The sequence below is a fragment of the Ambystoma mexicanum genome, chromosome 8, assembly GCF_040938575.1.
Source record: "Ambystoma mexicanum isolate Mex_15411 chromosome 8, UKY_AmexF1_1, whole genome shotgun sequence".
Taxonomy (NCBI): domain Eukaryota; kingdom Metazoa; phylum Chordata; class Amphibia; order Caudata; family Ambystomatidae; genus Ambystoma; species Ambystoma mexicanum.
In genome coordinates, this window is record NC_090929.1 from 705,605,931 (window position 1) to 705,621,587 (window position 15,657).

A 15,657-nucleotide genomic window follows, 5' to 3' on the forward strand; every position below is an offset into this window, starting at 1 on the left:
CTCTGCCTCTCTGGCCAGGGGTGGTCAGTGGTGCCAGATGTTGCAGTGCCCGACATGACAACCCCAGAGGCAGGAGTGGGTGGGCAACTGGGTCCTGGGGCTGGGCTGTGGAGCAATGGAATCCCAGTCGGGACTCTTCGGTTCCAGCAGGGGTGGTCACAGCAACAGCACCCCTGGCTGATGTGCAGGCAGCAAATGGCAGGGCACGTGGGCAGCAGGCAGTCAGGCAGCAGCAGATGGCAGGTGGGAGCGTGCTCGGGGCTCTGGGGGGCAGTAATTCGGCCTTCTGGGCAGGAGCGTGGTCTTAATTGTGCTTACGCGTGGCCAGCTTGATATGGAGTGATTTGGCACATGAAAATTCTGCACGTCAGCGTGTAATTCGGGGAAAGGCCCTTAGCGCGTAAGCGCTTCTGCACGCATACGCAATTTCATTGGACAGAAGGCCCCTCAAGCGCAAGCGCCCCTGTGACGTGACGCGCGCAGGCGTGCATGGGCATTTCAGCGCGCGTGAAAAACTGCACGTCCGCATGTAATCCGAGGAAAGGGGCCATGCGCGTAAGTGACGTGACGCGCGCGGGCGTTTCCCTCAGCACGGGTTAAAGGTGAGCGGGCCCAGCAGTTCGCTGTAGGTGCCTTTCGTGGAGACCGACGTGTGTTGCTGCTTCCTGTTGTTTTGCGCGCCATCAAAACTTCACAGCTATCAAGGACGTATCTCTTCTTTTGGCGGGGGTATTGGCTACGCTTGTTTTTCTGCATCGCGCTAGTCAGACGGTGAGTCGCACAAGCTCTTTTTCCCACTGCGGGTGCCCCTGTGTATCGCACCCATTTTCGATGTCATAGTAGCCAGCGTGTCCCACGCGTACGCGTTATTCGTGTTACTGGGTGCCACCGCGTACTGCGGGAGGTTGAATCCACGCACATAGGCTGCAGGGTTGCGTGCACGGTTTTACTGCAGTTTTGGGGTGCCTGAGCGTTGCGTGACCCGTCACTACATCACCGGGGTCACATACAGCCTTGCAGGTGCAGGGGGGCTGTTAACATCTTGCTTTCCACCCCCTTCACCCCAATTTCCCAGGTCAATTGTGGTGTACACCTCCCATTGGCACCACTCCATCTGTGCCGGCACTACTACATCTGTGCCATGGTTGGGAGGCCACCAAAGGTGAGGGTCAATTGTGGTGTACACCTCCCATTGGCACCACTCCATCTGTGCCGGCACTACTACATCTGTGCCATGGTTGGTAGGCCACCAAAGGTGAGGGGCGCCTCAGCTGGGCGTCCTCCTCGAGGCGGGCGTGGTCAGGGACGTGGCCGTGGTGACCAGGGAGTAGGGGGACTCCAGGGTGTCCAGGGCGGCCACAGAGGGGGAAGAGGCAGGGGTGCGCCACTTGAGCACAATGTTGTGCCATGTGTCGGTGCAGTCATGCCACCACCCCCTGTGGTTCCGGGGGATGCAGCTTCTGCATCTGGCACTGGCGCCCGTGTGACCCGGCAGTCTGTTCCATCGACTGCCACGGGCCCAAGGGTAGTGGTAGCTGCAGGTGCAGCTGTGGACACCGCCACCCAGGCTCAGGGTCTGCCAGCGCAGGCCGCGTTGGCACTTGAGGAGCCCTTGGTAGATCTCCAACAGGCCAGGAGGGAAACCATAGGGGCAGGCCGGGCTGCTCAGACCAAGACACGTGTCCCTGGGGCAGTCATGTCATCTGCTGCCCCGAACAGCCGGGTGTTGGCAAGTGCAGGGGCAGATGCACCCAACAACACCCCGGTTGTGAGTCTGCCAACCAGGACTGTTGCGGTCAATGACCCTGCCACAGCTGATGTTGCTGCGCAGGTTCCATTAGAGGGCACCTCGCTGCCACTGACACAAGTCAGGCCTTTGGTTGTCCCTCCACCTGCCACTCCCTCGGCTCAATCCACCGAACCCACTGGCCATACTGGTCAGGGCGGCATTAGCCAGCCAGGGTCTGCGCCACAGTCCAAGAGGAGGAAGGTTGCACCTGCAGCACAGGCTGGGACCCCACACACAGCCACGACCTCCTGCACGTCGAGGAAGAATCCTTTCTGCAAGCAGGAACTGGACTTCCTCGTGGACTACGTGCGGGGCCACAGCCGTGACATGCTAGTGGGTGCCAATAGTCAGACTACGGCTGCCCAACGTGACACCCACTGGAAGCATGTTGCGGAACATGTCAGTTCATTCAGCCATGATGTGCGCACCGCGCAAGAGTGCAAAAAGCGTTGGAATGACATCAAACGCAGCACTAAGGCTAAGCGTGCCTCTAATTACAACTTGACTCTCGTGACTGGCGGTGGGCCTGCACCAGAGGAGGAAGTGCTCACTCCACATGAGGCACTCGTTGCGGAGTTCATACCACCTGAATTGGTCGAAGGAGTGGGAGAGATGCTGGACTTTGATGCCCAGTCCAGTGAGTGTTGATGCGTGTTTGTTGAGGACGTGTGTGTTTCACTTGTGGGATGTGTTGTGCATGATTGCCACTACATGTGACGTGTACATGGTTCTGATGTGTAAGTAATGCAATGCTTCCGTGATGCATGTCTCCTCTGCCTGCATGTGGGGACTCCATGTAGGCATGCTCCCTCGCCCCTCCTCCGCCACTCTGCGCCCCAGTTCCACCTTTGCACTGTTCTGCTTCAATCTTGCCAATGTGTACTTTCTTGTTCATGCGTCCTGTGTAGATGCTAACTTCCAGCGTAGAATCTGCCAGACATATGCCGTGTGGTACAGCCTTAGTACTTGATGCAGGGTATCTCACTTGTACTGTGCATAGGTCAGATGTCCCGCAGGGACATGAGTGCCCATTCATGCTCCATGTGCATTGCACGCATGCCCCTATGTGTCCTTGACTGGATGATCACTGTAATACAAGTCCTTGGTTACATACATTGCCTGGCATCTCATCAGCCTTCCCATGTCAACTGTGGCTCAGTCCTGCGTTGCACACATGTTTAGGGTCTGACAATCTGTGTGGCTCACAGGCCTCAGCCTGTTCAATGGCCAATGACTCTGTCCAACTGTTGTTGTGTCTTCTTCACACATGGGCGGCATCCAGAGTTTTCATCATGTGCCCTGCTTACTGTCCCAGCATCATTTGCAGTGTTGTCACTTGAATCACATTAAGCTGTTGATGCCAGTCAACACTGCCTGTCAATACACAGGTATATGGTCAGCCTTTTGATACCATGCTAGGCATCCCTGCTTTGGTACTGGGGTGGAGGGGTGCTTGGCTTCTAGATATGGTACACATTGAATGCACAATGCACGTGATGTCTGAATTTGACATTGCACTGCCTTCACATTTCCTGGCACACACCATGGAGTCCTTGTACATGTAGGTAGTGATTGGCGTACACATTTTCTGCACTGCATAGACCCACTTCCATGGAAACTGCCACCTTTCAACAGGTCTGATCACAGAAGCAATTCAAAGTTGACCCAGCATGCATGCCAGGTTATATGTTGTGTGTCACATGTCTGCCTGATGCGTTTGCTGTCGGTGTGTGTGTGTGTTGTGTGCTTCTGACATGTGTAGTGACCTTTTTTCTCTCTATTTTTCAGGTGATGACGCAATGGAGGCGGAGGATGGTGTTGTCATGCCAGACACAGGGTTGTTACCACTACATCACCCCGGCACTAGTGGGGGTCGTAGGGTGGTAGACCACGAAAACCCCCAAGTGCTACAGTCCATCTTGTCTCTGGCTGCCTATGAGTCCAGCCTTGATGACGACTCTGACGTCCATGTTGAGTTGGATGAGCATCAAGTCCATGTGTCAGGGGTGAGTGATTCTGATGTGGACACTCCTCTGTTCGCGACACCTGCGCTAAGGGATCAGACAGTCTTGGTTCCTCCGCCCGTGGTGGATCGGGACGCAGGGTCACCCTCCACACCAGTCACTGATGTGCCTGGGACATCACGTCGACGGGGGCATGTAGTCGTGCAGACGCGGTCGGTGCCAACATAGCGAGGACCCCCAGTCCTTGGGTCCCGGAGGGGTCAAGCCCGGCAACGCGGTCGCCGCGCGCAACCGCAGTATACTGAGTGGGAGCAAGACATGACTGCCAATTCCGAACGGCAGGGGGCAGCAATGGAGAACATCGCTGAGAGCATGGAGCGTGTGGCCCGATCTGTGCTCCCCCCTGCTAGGCAGGTGCTTCTCCAGCAGCAGGCGGCACTGTCCACGGCCCGCTCGCTCAGGCTGGGCATGGCGGCCTCAGACAGGGCACGCCAGGCTGAAATGTCGTCTCTGCGTCAAGCAATTGCTGCTCACGCAGAGGCGCACATGGATGCCCTGAGGGAGGAGTATGCTTCCCTCAAATCCACTCTGGGTGTCCTTATGATGTCCCAGAGGCAGCGGGCAGAGGAGAGGTTAGCACAGCTTGAGCGTACCATCTCGGCTGAGCTACAGGCTTGCCGGGAGGTACAGCGGTTGTCAAACCAGGCCTTGCAGGAGGAACTCCGTGTTACACGTGCTACCTTGCAAGAGGAACCACGTGTATCACGTGAGGTTCTGCATGCAGACCTACGTCACATCGCCACACAGAACCAGGCTCACCCGTCCGGCAGACTTGCTGCCGACGAGGGGCAAGCTGCGGCTAGGCGTGGCCAGGCTACTGTGCCACGTCCTCCTTTACAGGATGAGCCAGACTCGGACGACCATCTATCTCCCACATAGGTCGGGCTGTGCAGGCGTTGAGCCCATGGAGGTTTTTTTTTTTGGCTCAGCATCATCGCATGTGGATGTTGAGCAGCACCCTGTACCTCCCCCCTCCTGGGTGCCTCCCTTCCCCCCGGGTCGTATGTGGCCATTTTTGATTTTTCTTTTAGTTTAGTTAGTTAAGTTTCTGTTTGATAGTTAGTTTAATTAGGTAATGTAGGTTTTCCATAGTTAGTGTAATTAGTTAATATAGTTTAAAATTGCTTGTCTATTGTGCTTTCATGTGACGGTGCGGTGCTTTGTGGCTTTTGAAGGCATCCACTGTCTGTGCCAGCTGGGCCCTTCAGGCTTGTCTTGTGTATGTGTTTGCTGCTTGGGGTCCTTGACTCACATATGCCACTCCTGCCTCCCTTATCCATGGGCTCGCAAGGATGATTCGGTGTCACAACCTTTTACACAAGGGCTTTGGACTGTCATATCTGTAGCATGTCTGGTGCTGTGTGACTTGTGTTTACACCCCTAGTGGGGATGATTTTGGTGTTATTGTCCACTGTTCAGCTTTTGCTAGATGGGGTGTTTCGTGATTAATGTGTACATTCATTGCTATGCATTGTGTAGTATTTTTCTTATCTTTACTGTACACGTGCTTGTTGCAATTCATGCCGTAGATAGTGTTCCACACTTTGGATGTGAAAGACGTACTGATGGTGTGATTTCTGATGTGACTCTCTGACATGGTCAAGTAATGAGATGCCTGAAGAGACACACACAGATGACTTTGAAGCATTAATCATGTGTTTCATGCCCTTTCTGCACGGGGATGAGCCTCCAGAGCACTTTTGCCAGCAGACATGGCCCATTGGACGTCTGAATTCTGGACACGTTTGTTGGTGCCCACATGCACATGTGTGCACAAGCAGAGGCACAGGGATTGTAGACCTACATCCGAGAACTGCTGACGTGTTCCAAGGAACTCCAGGCAAGGTGAGCAGCACAGGGGGGCCACAACACAGCAAAGCTTGCACCAGGCAAGTTGCACATGCAGGCTTAGTCACAGCACTGAGGGTGAGCTTGGACAAATATTGGTGTTGAAGCACACAATGCAGCTCAGATGTGTTGGTGGACTGATGGCTGTTGATTGTAAGGTTGTCTGGGACACCTGCAGGGGCAGTGGCACATACCCTCCAGTACACCAAGGTCCATTGAGGCACTTGTATCAACCATGTAGCCTTCCGAGACATGGAAAGGGGCAGCTCACAGGGACATACAGCAAGGGACATACTCGGGTGCACTGCATTTCATTTCCATGTACATTTTGATAAATGCACTGCCAACTTTGTTTCGGTCATGGTTGTACACAACTTGCTCTGAAGTCATGGCTTGCTATATGGGTATGTCTGCTTACCCAGGGAACATTACATGTTGTGTGAATTGTGACACATTGGTGTTCCATTTGCCACACACCCACCGGCGGCTGACTTACTGCATTGACTGTGTATGACCCATCACAGGGGTAATGTTATATATGGGTACAAAGCATCTACACCAGATTGTCTGTTTGTAGAGTAGTTTGTTGCTATGGGGCATGTTTGGTGGTCTGTTTTTGTGTAATTGGCACGTACAGGTTGTTGACTGTGGCTCTCTTTGCAGCATTGCAGTGCTCCTGTAACCGGACCTGAGAGTGTGCAGGCCGGAGGCCAGCACTCAAAACCAGAGCTAAGTGTCTTGTTGTTTTTCTTTCAAACTGCTCTGCATAGGCTTGCTGGGGGGTGCACTAATGCATGGATGAATGTGTAATTCAATTTGGTATGTTTTTTTCCCCCTAATCACCCGGAATCCTATGCAATTTTGAACCCTGTACCCTCTACCCGGTGTTCCTGTTTCCCGTACCTATCCAAGCAACGTTCCCTAACCCTCTTTCCCCTTGGGGTTGCGGATGCCTGTGTAAGCCCCAAACTTGCAGGCGCCAAAACCCTAGAGGGGGTGGTTGGTTCGTGCCACTCCTAAGCCTGGACTACAGAAGGCCATGACAATGATGTCCAAGTTTGTTTGGATTATGTATGTGTTCATGCAGGTAGTACATTTTCGTGCATTCCCTACTTTCATGTTTCATTCCTCCTCCCCTCTCCTGCCACTCATTCCAGTTATCCAGTGTGCCAACACCTGTCCCGACTGCATATCCCTGACCCTCCTTCCCCACCAGGGTCTCAGGGGCCTGTGTGAGTTTGACCTTGCAGGCATCCGGGACACAGTGGGGGTGGTTGTTTCGTGACACTCCCGCGCCTGTACACGGGACCTGTGACAGTACACATCCGTTCATGGTGCATCATTCTATGTTATGTACCACACATGGTTCACATCCTGTTGTGACATTGTTTTACTGTGCTACCTTGGTTGTTGCATCATTGTGGTAGTACTTGGCCTTTGTGAGGTACTGCTACGTCAAGTCATCTACTGGAGGGTGTTCTGGTTCGTTTTTCTGGCTTGGATTTTGTGATTTTGGAAATGAGTGTGGATTCTGAGGGTGCAGGCACCTTTTTACACACAAGGTGGGAGATGGTGAAGAAGGGGCAAGGTGATCCTGTGGCCAGGTGTAATTGGGGGTTGAAGGCTCCATGACCCAGGTGCAGTTGTTCAGTGGGTCATGGTCATTTGTGAGGGGGGGGGGGGGTTGTTGTTGATAGTTGCCTTGCCCTGCAGTGTGATGGGAACCCTGACATTGTAATGGTGGTATCCTATGCACATGTTGTGTTCTGCTGATCAATGCCTGTTCATGTGTTGTGTTTACCTTTCAGGTGCAAGGGGATAGTTGTGGTTTGACATGCTGGGGTGTACACATGGTGAATGTTCACATGTGATGTGTAGAGAACACTGATGGTCACTTGATTGCACATGCATATGTTGAGTGCATGTCCTTGCTGACCCACACACTTGCACTCTGATGCACTACATGTACAACCACCCTTGCATATCCGCGTGTACACTGTTTGCCTTCTGGTGCCCACTGTGTCCCTGCAGCACATGTTCTGTGACCAATTATGGATCCTGTACATGCCTAATTTGCTTTTTGATGTGGTCTGTCGCTTAGATGTGATGCTCAGGGTGTGCATCACACACAATGGCTTTTCACTGTGCTGTGCGCTGGGCAGTGTGTTGCAGGAGTAGGACACAGCACACAGAAGCTGCAGTGTTGATTTTGCAATGCACAATGTGCATGTAGACAGGCATTCATTGTTATGTTACGTCTACAACTCTTGTAATGCATTTGGAAATGACTTATTTTGGGTGGGAGGTTGTTGGTCAGTCATTTCATCTGATTCCAGGTCAGGCATCATTGTCTGATGCCACTGTACATTTTGGACATGGCAATGTGTACCTTATTGTTACTGTGTTGGTGTATGGGTATTGCTTGCCATGTCATGTTGTGGTTTGGGAGGGTTTTAGTGACATAAGAGTGATGGCCATGGCCTGTTTTGCAGGTGTGTGTGATTCACACCTTGCATGTCAGGGTCATCCGCTTCTCAAAGCAACTAGCTGGGGGTAGATCTCTCTCCGCGGCAGGGCCCTCCCTCTGGAACAGCCTTCCTGCCTCACTGGAACTTGAGGAGAACCATCTCGGTTCGGGAAGCACCTCAAGACCTTCCTCTTTGCTTCTGCTTTCTCTCTGCCTCTCCCTTGCTAAATTCCTCACTGGAACTGCACTGGATCTGCAACTGGGCCACTCTCACCGACCTCGGTCCCTGGCCCAGCCACTCTCCACTTGCACTGCCTCCCTGGCAACCCCTGCACTGTGGTACTGTCTCTCTATCCCTACAAACCCCCTTCCCAGCACTTGTCTGCACTTACCTTTGCAGTTGCCACCAGCTGGCCTATGTATTTGTTTTTTGGTCTACTTACCCTGTACTGCACTCCCCCCCTCCCCTTCCCCTTGCACTTTTCCCTTCCCCCTACCCCTGCACAATCTAAATGACACCTGGCCTAGTAGTACCGTTCTCTGTCTTCCCTTGTTCCCCCCTCCCTGCCTCATCGCACCTTGAAATACTTGTGTATAGGCCATATTATGTCATGTCATATGTGTGCCTTTTGGTCACACATGATAGCTTGTGTTTAAGTAGCTAGGGATGCAGACAATGTGGCACTTCCATGGCAACTATCTCAGGGTGGTAGGGTTGTGACCGTTGACTGTCTCTTTGTCATCATCGATTGTCACCTGGTATGTGCCAGGCCTGTGTGCCCTCCGCAGGGATGGGAGTTTAGGTGAAAAATGTGGCCACAAGCTGGGTCCGGGCTTCCTCACCACGTGCCCTGTCCCCTCCCATGGGCAGCGCCTGTGCCTGTGGTTGGCGATGTGGCGGCACCACCATGTCCACCGGGACGCCCTGCCGTGTTGCAGCAATGTGCAGGACACATGCTGCCACAATGATCCTGCACACTACTGGTGGTGCATAGAGTAGCTGCCCGCCAGAGCGGTCAAGGGAGCGGAAACGTGACTTGAGCACTCCGAATGTGCGCTCCACTATGGCCCTGGTTGCAATATGGGCGGCGTTGTATCTTACCTGGGGTGGTGTGGTGGGGTTCCGGATTGGCGTCATCATGTGGTTGCTCAGAGGGTAGGCACTGTCCCCTGGGGAGGTGTAAATGGTTGTGATTATTGGGGTTTGTTTATTTGTGTGGGTGTGTGTGACATGCATGCATGTGCAAGGGCATTTGTACTCACCTAGGAGCCAGGTGTCGCCATGCTGCCCAGCTTCCAGGGCCCGGCTCAGGGCGGACATTCTGTATATGAAACTGTCATGGGTGGAGCCAGGGTAGTTTGCATAGACAGAGGTGATGATTCCTTTGCATCGCATACCACCTGGACATTGATGGAATGCCAGTGCTTGCGGTTTCGGTAGATGTGCTCAGTGGCCCTAGGTGGACGTAGGGCCACATGGGTGCAATCTATGGCACCGAGCACTTTGGGGAAGTGTGCCAACCTGAAAAAATCCAGGACAACGCCCTGCCTTTCTGCGGGTGTTCTGGGCATGTATATGTGCCTGCGGACTGAGGGGCGGGTTGTCATGATTGCCAGTACCTGGTGTAGGCAGCGTGACTGCGTGGCCTGTGAGACCACCCCCACTATGGCAGTAGTCCGCTGAAATGACCCAGTGGCCACAAAATGCAGGACATTGAGCAGCTTCTCCAAGGGGCTCAATGCTTGGGAGCAAAGGGTGGGGGATGTAAGGTCATCTTCCCACTCCCTGACCAGGTCTAGGATGATGTGGGGTGGAAACCTATACCTGCCGTAGACCTGGTCGTCAGGCATCCCAAAAAGGCTTGTCCGTGGTGCGAAAATGCGTGCCCTGGCTATTCTCCTCCTCCTGCGGTGTCCCACGATCAGTGCTGCGACAAATGGGGCATTAATCGTAGCTGTATATACGTGTTTGTTGTTTGCGCGCACTTTTATACTGTGCGCGGGGACGCTTCCGCCTGCCTTCGTGTGGCGGACGCGTTGATGCCTGTGTGCGTCTTTTGCCGTGCGCGAGTTTCCCGTATTCGAATCCATGAATACGGGTTGTTGGTGTGCATGTGGGCGTTCCGTGTAGTTTCCTGCAGTTCTTTCCCAGTTACGCCTTCTTTTTCACGCGTTATTCCCCATTCCGCGTGTTACGCCCACTGTTCCGCCCACTTTGGTTGTGTGTGCCGCGCTATGTGCGCTTTTGCAGTGCGCGTAGCGCACGCCGTGTGTGCCTGCGTGCGCCATGGCAGGATTGGGCGCACGGACAGCGGGAAACACGCGCAGCGTCTTCCTTGAATCGCACACGTGCGAGTGCACTGCGTTTCTCGCGCTTGCGCTACCTTACGCCTGCTTGCGCTGGGATTTTCGGCACACGTTTGCTCCATGAATCGACCCCTAAGTGTTTCAAGAGCTCCTGGGCCGAATGGCCTGTCCAATTACCTTTTTAAGGGGGATCCAGCTGTATGGGCGGATGTTTTGTCATCTCTTTTTGGCAACATCGTACAAACAAGAGTGTACCCATCTTCGTGGTCAGTGGCTTATGTAGTCCTCATTTATAAAAGAGGAGATTGTGCTAGCCCTTTGAGCTATGGAGCAATCGCAATTCTGGATGCTGACAGCAAGGTGTTTGCATCAATCCTGCTGCCACAACTGGAGTCATGGTTGGAGAAGACGGGGAGAATTGATGTAATTACCTGCAAAAGTGAAACTTGCTTTATATCGGTATGATTGGATCAGCATGCAGGAATCTCCACACTCTTACACCTCACTGTCTCATTTGGAGGGAGAAAACCACAAATTAGGAACCCCAGCCCCTTTTTTGAGAATGTACCCGGACAGATTAACTCGGTTGACTTTTCTTCGTGTTCGTTGGAACGAAACTCTGTCAAATCAAATACTGGTACGATATGGTATTATGGCCTCTGATCAGGCGCTTTGTCGATATTGCAAGTCAGGTTTTGAGATATTAAAACATTAGCTGATGGGCTGTGTGGACCTATGAAGTGTGTGCTGTGTATATTTAGAAAAACTTCACGAATTTAAATCGGCTGATGAAGATAATCAGGTATGGATTTCCTGTTTGGCCAGACGCACATCTTCCATGGTAGTTGCAGTGACAGGATTCATTAAAGTGCTAACATTTGAAGAGTGTGCTTTAGACAGCACTGCTTAGATTTTAGATTCTGCACTTTTCGATTTAGCATTAATTTTATGATTTATTTTCTATATGTAAAGAAGGTTTTTGTTGTTATTATGTGTAATGTCTAATGTTTTGATTACTTTATTTTATTCTTAACATTGAAAACTGAAAATGCATGCAAACGAATTTTAATTATTGTAACTTTTGGATTGATGTATCTTATCAATTGTAATTTATTAAAGGTTGCATCTTTGTATCAAAAAATAACAATAAAAATAACATTTTAAAAATGCTATGTTACAATAAGAAGTCATGTCCATACTGACTGAAGTAGTCGGCCAGTCAAGCCATGCAATAACACTTATGTTTGCTTTCATCTTGATTCATAGTCCAAAATGAAATGCCACAGTAAGAATACATTGCCAGATTGATTTCATCATAGTATGTAAGTCTGACCACATAATAATACTTACCATGTTTGCTTTACTCTTGGTGCCCATTAAAAATTGCCATGCTGCAGTAAGAAAATAGATCATGACTTACACAACCAAGTCCTGCTGCATAATAACACTTATCATGTTTGCTTTACTCTTGATTACCAGTGCGAAATGCCATGCCACTCTACAGATATATGGGCAGACTGACTGCATCAAAGTAGGACCGTATTGCCACCTAATAACACTTATGTTTACTTTACCTCTAGTTCCCAGTAAAAATGAGAGGCCACAAAACATTTTTTTAAAGCGTGCCCTGACTATTGCTTCACCAACTGCCCCCCCACAAGAGTCCTGTTCTCCAAACCCCAAATGCATGAATTCATTCATTTTTTTATTTTATTTATTTGTTTTGGCTGTAAATATCAGCCTTTCAAAAACAACACAAGAACATTTTCACATGAATTCATGACAATAGTTTCAAATTCATGTTTGCCCTAAACAACATTGAATTAATACATTTTCCATAGAAAAGTACGGATTAACAACTCATAGTTAAAAATAGTGTGGATAAAAAGGACAATGTGCTAGGCTGACATATCAATAATATATGAGATAGTACGTGATATAATAATAATATTAAAAGCAGTAGATTGATAACATTCCTGTTTCCACAAGGAAATATCCATATTATATAGACATTACCTGTAAGAGCCATAATCACAGTCAGGGTTTAAAGAAAAAAACATATATAAATTACTTTATAAAAGCAGTCAGTAACATTTTTAAAAAGTGCAAACAATGAATTACCCCTAAGTTTAGTGAGACATGTCGACCGTTAAAAATCATCAGCCAAAGGTCTTCCTGTGTTAGGATCCTAAAATTGTTTTTCTCTGAGCTATTAGCATAGGGCAGAACACTACATTATGTTTTAAGCTCTCTACTACCTTGATATCTTGGCAAAATCTGCAGACTTTGTCCATCAGTGGTCCCTGGGAGCACGTCCTCATAACCTCTTTTGTCAGCCATAAGTTCAAGCAAAATCTGAGCAATAGATTGCAGTACTTCTTTTCAGGACATTTCTTCAAGTGTAACGAAATTTCATAAAGGGGTTTAATAAAAAAAAAAGATCCCTGTTTAAACAATTTATACTTGTTTCACTCTTCCGACGTTGATCTCCAATCGTAGTTCCACAATTTTTCCTTTGCCCAATCAGGGTTAGTCAATAGCACCACCCTGTCTATGTCAGCCCTTGCCATTGAGTCCAGGCAGTACTCCATGCAAGGTTTTAAGGAGGAGGCCTGCTGTTTTCTTTAAATTTGGGCTACAATAGCTAGCATGTTCGACCCCATTGCCTCATTTATTATACATTTTCTGTAGAGTGCTTGTGTACGCCAATCTACACAAGCCTTGATGGAGAGAAGCCCTAATTCAAAACAAATGATTTGGATTGGCAGGCTCTTGGGCAATTGGGCAATTCAAGCATCTTCTTCCAGTATAGTCCCTCCAATCTGCTCCAGTCTGGTCTATGGCTAATTCATTTTGTTTCTACCCCATAGATAATGGTTGGAAGAACTTTCTGTTTATACAAAGTAGTAATTGGAAGACAGGAAAATGACCAATATTTCTTGTGGATCAATGAGGCCAGTGCTCCCATAATTTCCATTTTCCTCTTAAGTTCTAATTTAAAGGGGTTTTCTCGATGGTTATTTTTTATATTTATACTAAGGTATTTACAGTCGGGGGTGAACCTGAGTGCTTGCGAACCAATCATCTACCTAAAGGACGTGTATTTATAGGACTTTTTGTCAGAAAGTACTAAAATATTAGACTTTTCAGCGTTATTAGTTAGGGAGTTAGACAATGCATATTCCATCAGTGCTTTTAACTTCCTCTGTAGGTCTATTTGAGTTTTACCTAGCAGTACTAGGTCGTCTGCGTACAATAACCATGATATGAAGATGTTACCCACTTTCAGTGGGAAAGAGTGTACTTTACTAAAGTGCATTCCCAAGTCCTTTATTAAAAGGTTAAAAGGGCAGGGGCCAAAATACACCCTATACACCCTTGCTTTAGCCCACATTAAGTTAGTATCGGTTCTGTTGATATTGATATTGAAATTCTATTTATATCGTGCTCGTACACAAGTGTTTCAGAGCGTGACCAAGCAAAACAGAGGGGTACAGGGGAGGACAAAAACAACGATCTTACTAGGCCCAGTGACATTGAAAACGCGCAAGTGCAGGGAAAAGGGAAAAGGGTTAAGTGAATGGAAGGGAAAGTGGAAAGTGCGGAACAGAGGAGAGAACAGAAGAAAATAAATAAAAATAAATAAATAATTAAAGGTGGTAGTGCAGCCAGCAAGTGGCAAGTGCTAGGTTAAGCAGATAGGGTATATCTGATAGTGCAGAAGAGGAGTGGGGGGGAACGACATGAGTAAAGATACAGACCTTAGTGCAGGGGGTGGGCAGGAGGCAGTGCAGGGGGTTGGCAGGGTGGGCAGGTACCTGTGCCCGGAGGACAGAGGGTGCCCTGGTGAACGGTGCAGAGGGTGGCCAGGTGAACGGTGCCGAGAGAGAAAACAGATCAGCAGGAGAGAGGAGGAGAAAAGGCAGAAGTGAAGAGGTAGGTCTTGAGGGTTTCCAGAACTGGAGGTGGTTCTCCTCAAGTTTTAAGGTGGCAGGGAGGCTGTTGCAAAGGGAGGCCTCAGCCGAAGACAGAGATCTATCCCAGCGCGTTTCTTTGAGAAACGACTAACCCTGAGGGAGTTAGAGGTAGTGGAGCGAAGGGCTCCAGAGGGGAGGTATTTACGGAGGGATAGTTGAAGGTATTTTGGACTCAGGCCTCAGAAAGCCTTGTGGACAATGCAGAGGGTTTTAAATGCAATGCTTGTGTCCACTGGGAGCCAATGAAGGGAATTCAGAGCTGGAGAGATATGATCCCAGGGCTTGAGGTCAAGGACAAGTCTTGCAAGTCCTGTTCTGGATTAGTTGAAGAGGGCGGAGTGTGGAGGCAGGTAGATTTAGAAAGAGACTGTTATAGTAGTTCAACCTAGAGAGAACCAGAGCTTGGGAGACAATAAGCTTCTGATGGAAGGAGAGGAAAGGCAGAGTAGCACTGAGGAGGTGTAGTAAGAAGATTTTTTAGAGATGTCAGAGATGTGTGCAGAGAAGGAGAGGATGCAATCAAAGATGACACCATGGTTCTTGGCCTCGTAAGTAGGGGTAGGAGGAGAGCCAAGGGAGGCCGGACAGAGAGTGAGGGAAAGGATGGTAAAGGTGGCGGTTAGGCAGTCAGAGATGAGGGTAGGAGAGGAGGTGGCTGAAGGAAACCTGAAAATGAGTTGGGTGTCATCAGCAGAGCACTGGAAGTTAGAGCAGAACAAGGAAATGCAGTAGGCGAGAGTTGCCAGGTATCGGTTGAAAAGCCAGGGCGAGAGGTTAGACCCCTGGGGAACACCACAGGTAGAAAGGGAGATAGAAGATAGGAAAGACCCAAGTTGAACCTGGGAGGGAGCTTGATCGGTGATGCCCAGGTTGTCACGGAGACGGTTGAGCAGGGTGGTATGGTTGACCGTGCCAAAAGCAGAGGAGTTAGTAGGCCTTCTTGATTCAATTTGAAATGTTAGTAGGTGTTAGTAGGCCTTCTTGATTCAATTTGACTTGAATTTGTGTTTGTGAATATAGTTACCTAATAATGATTAGAATAAATATTGTGCATCCTGCAATAAAAAGCTTCTCCCACAGTAATTCTCTAGATATTGAATCAAACGCTTGCTTAAAATCAATAAAAGGTAAATAAACGGGGTATCCCGAGTGGGAGGCTTCATTTTGTTTTGCCGTTAAGGATAATAAATTCGCTGTTGTACCAAACCTGACACAAAGCCTGATTGGAAGGAATCAAAATGGTGA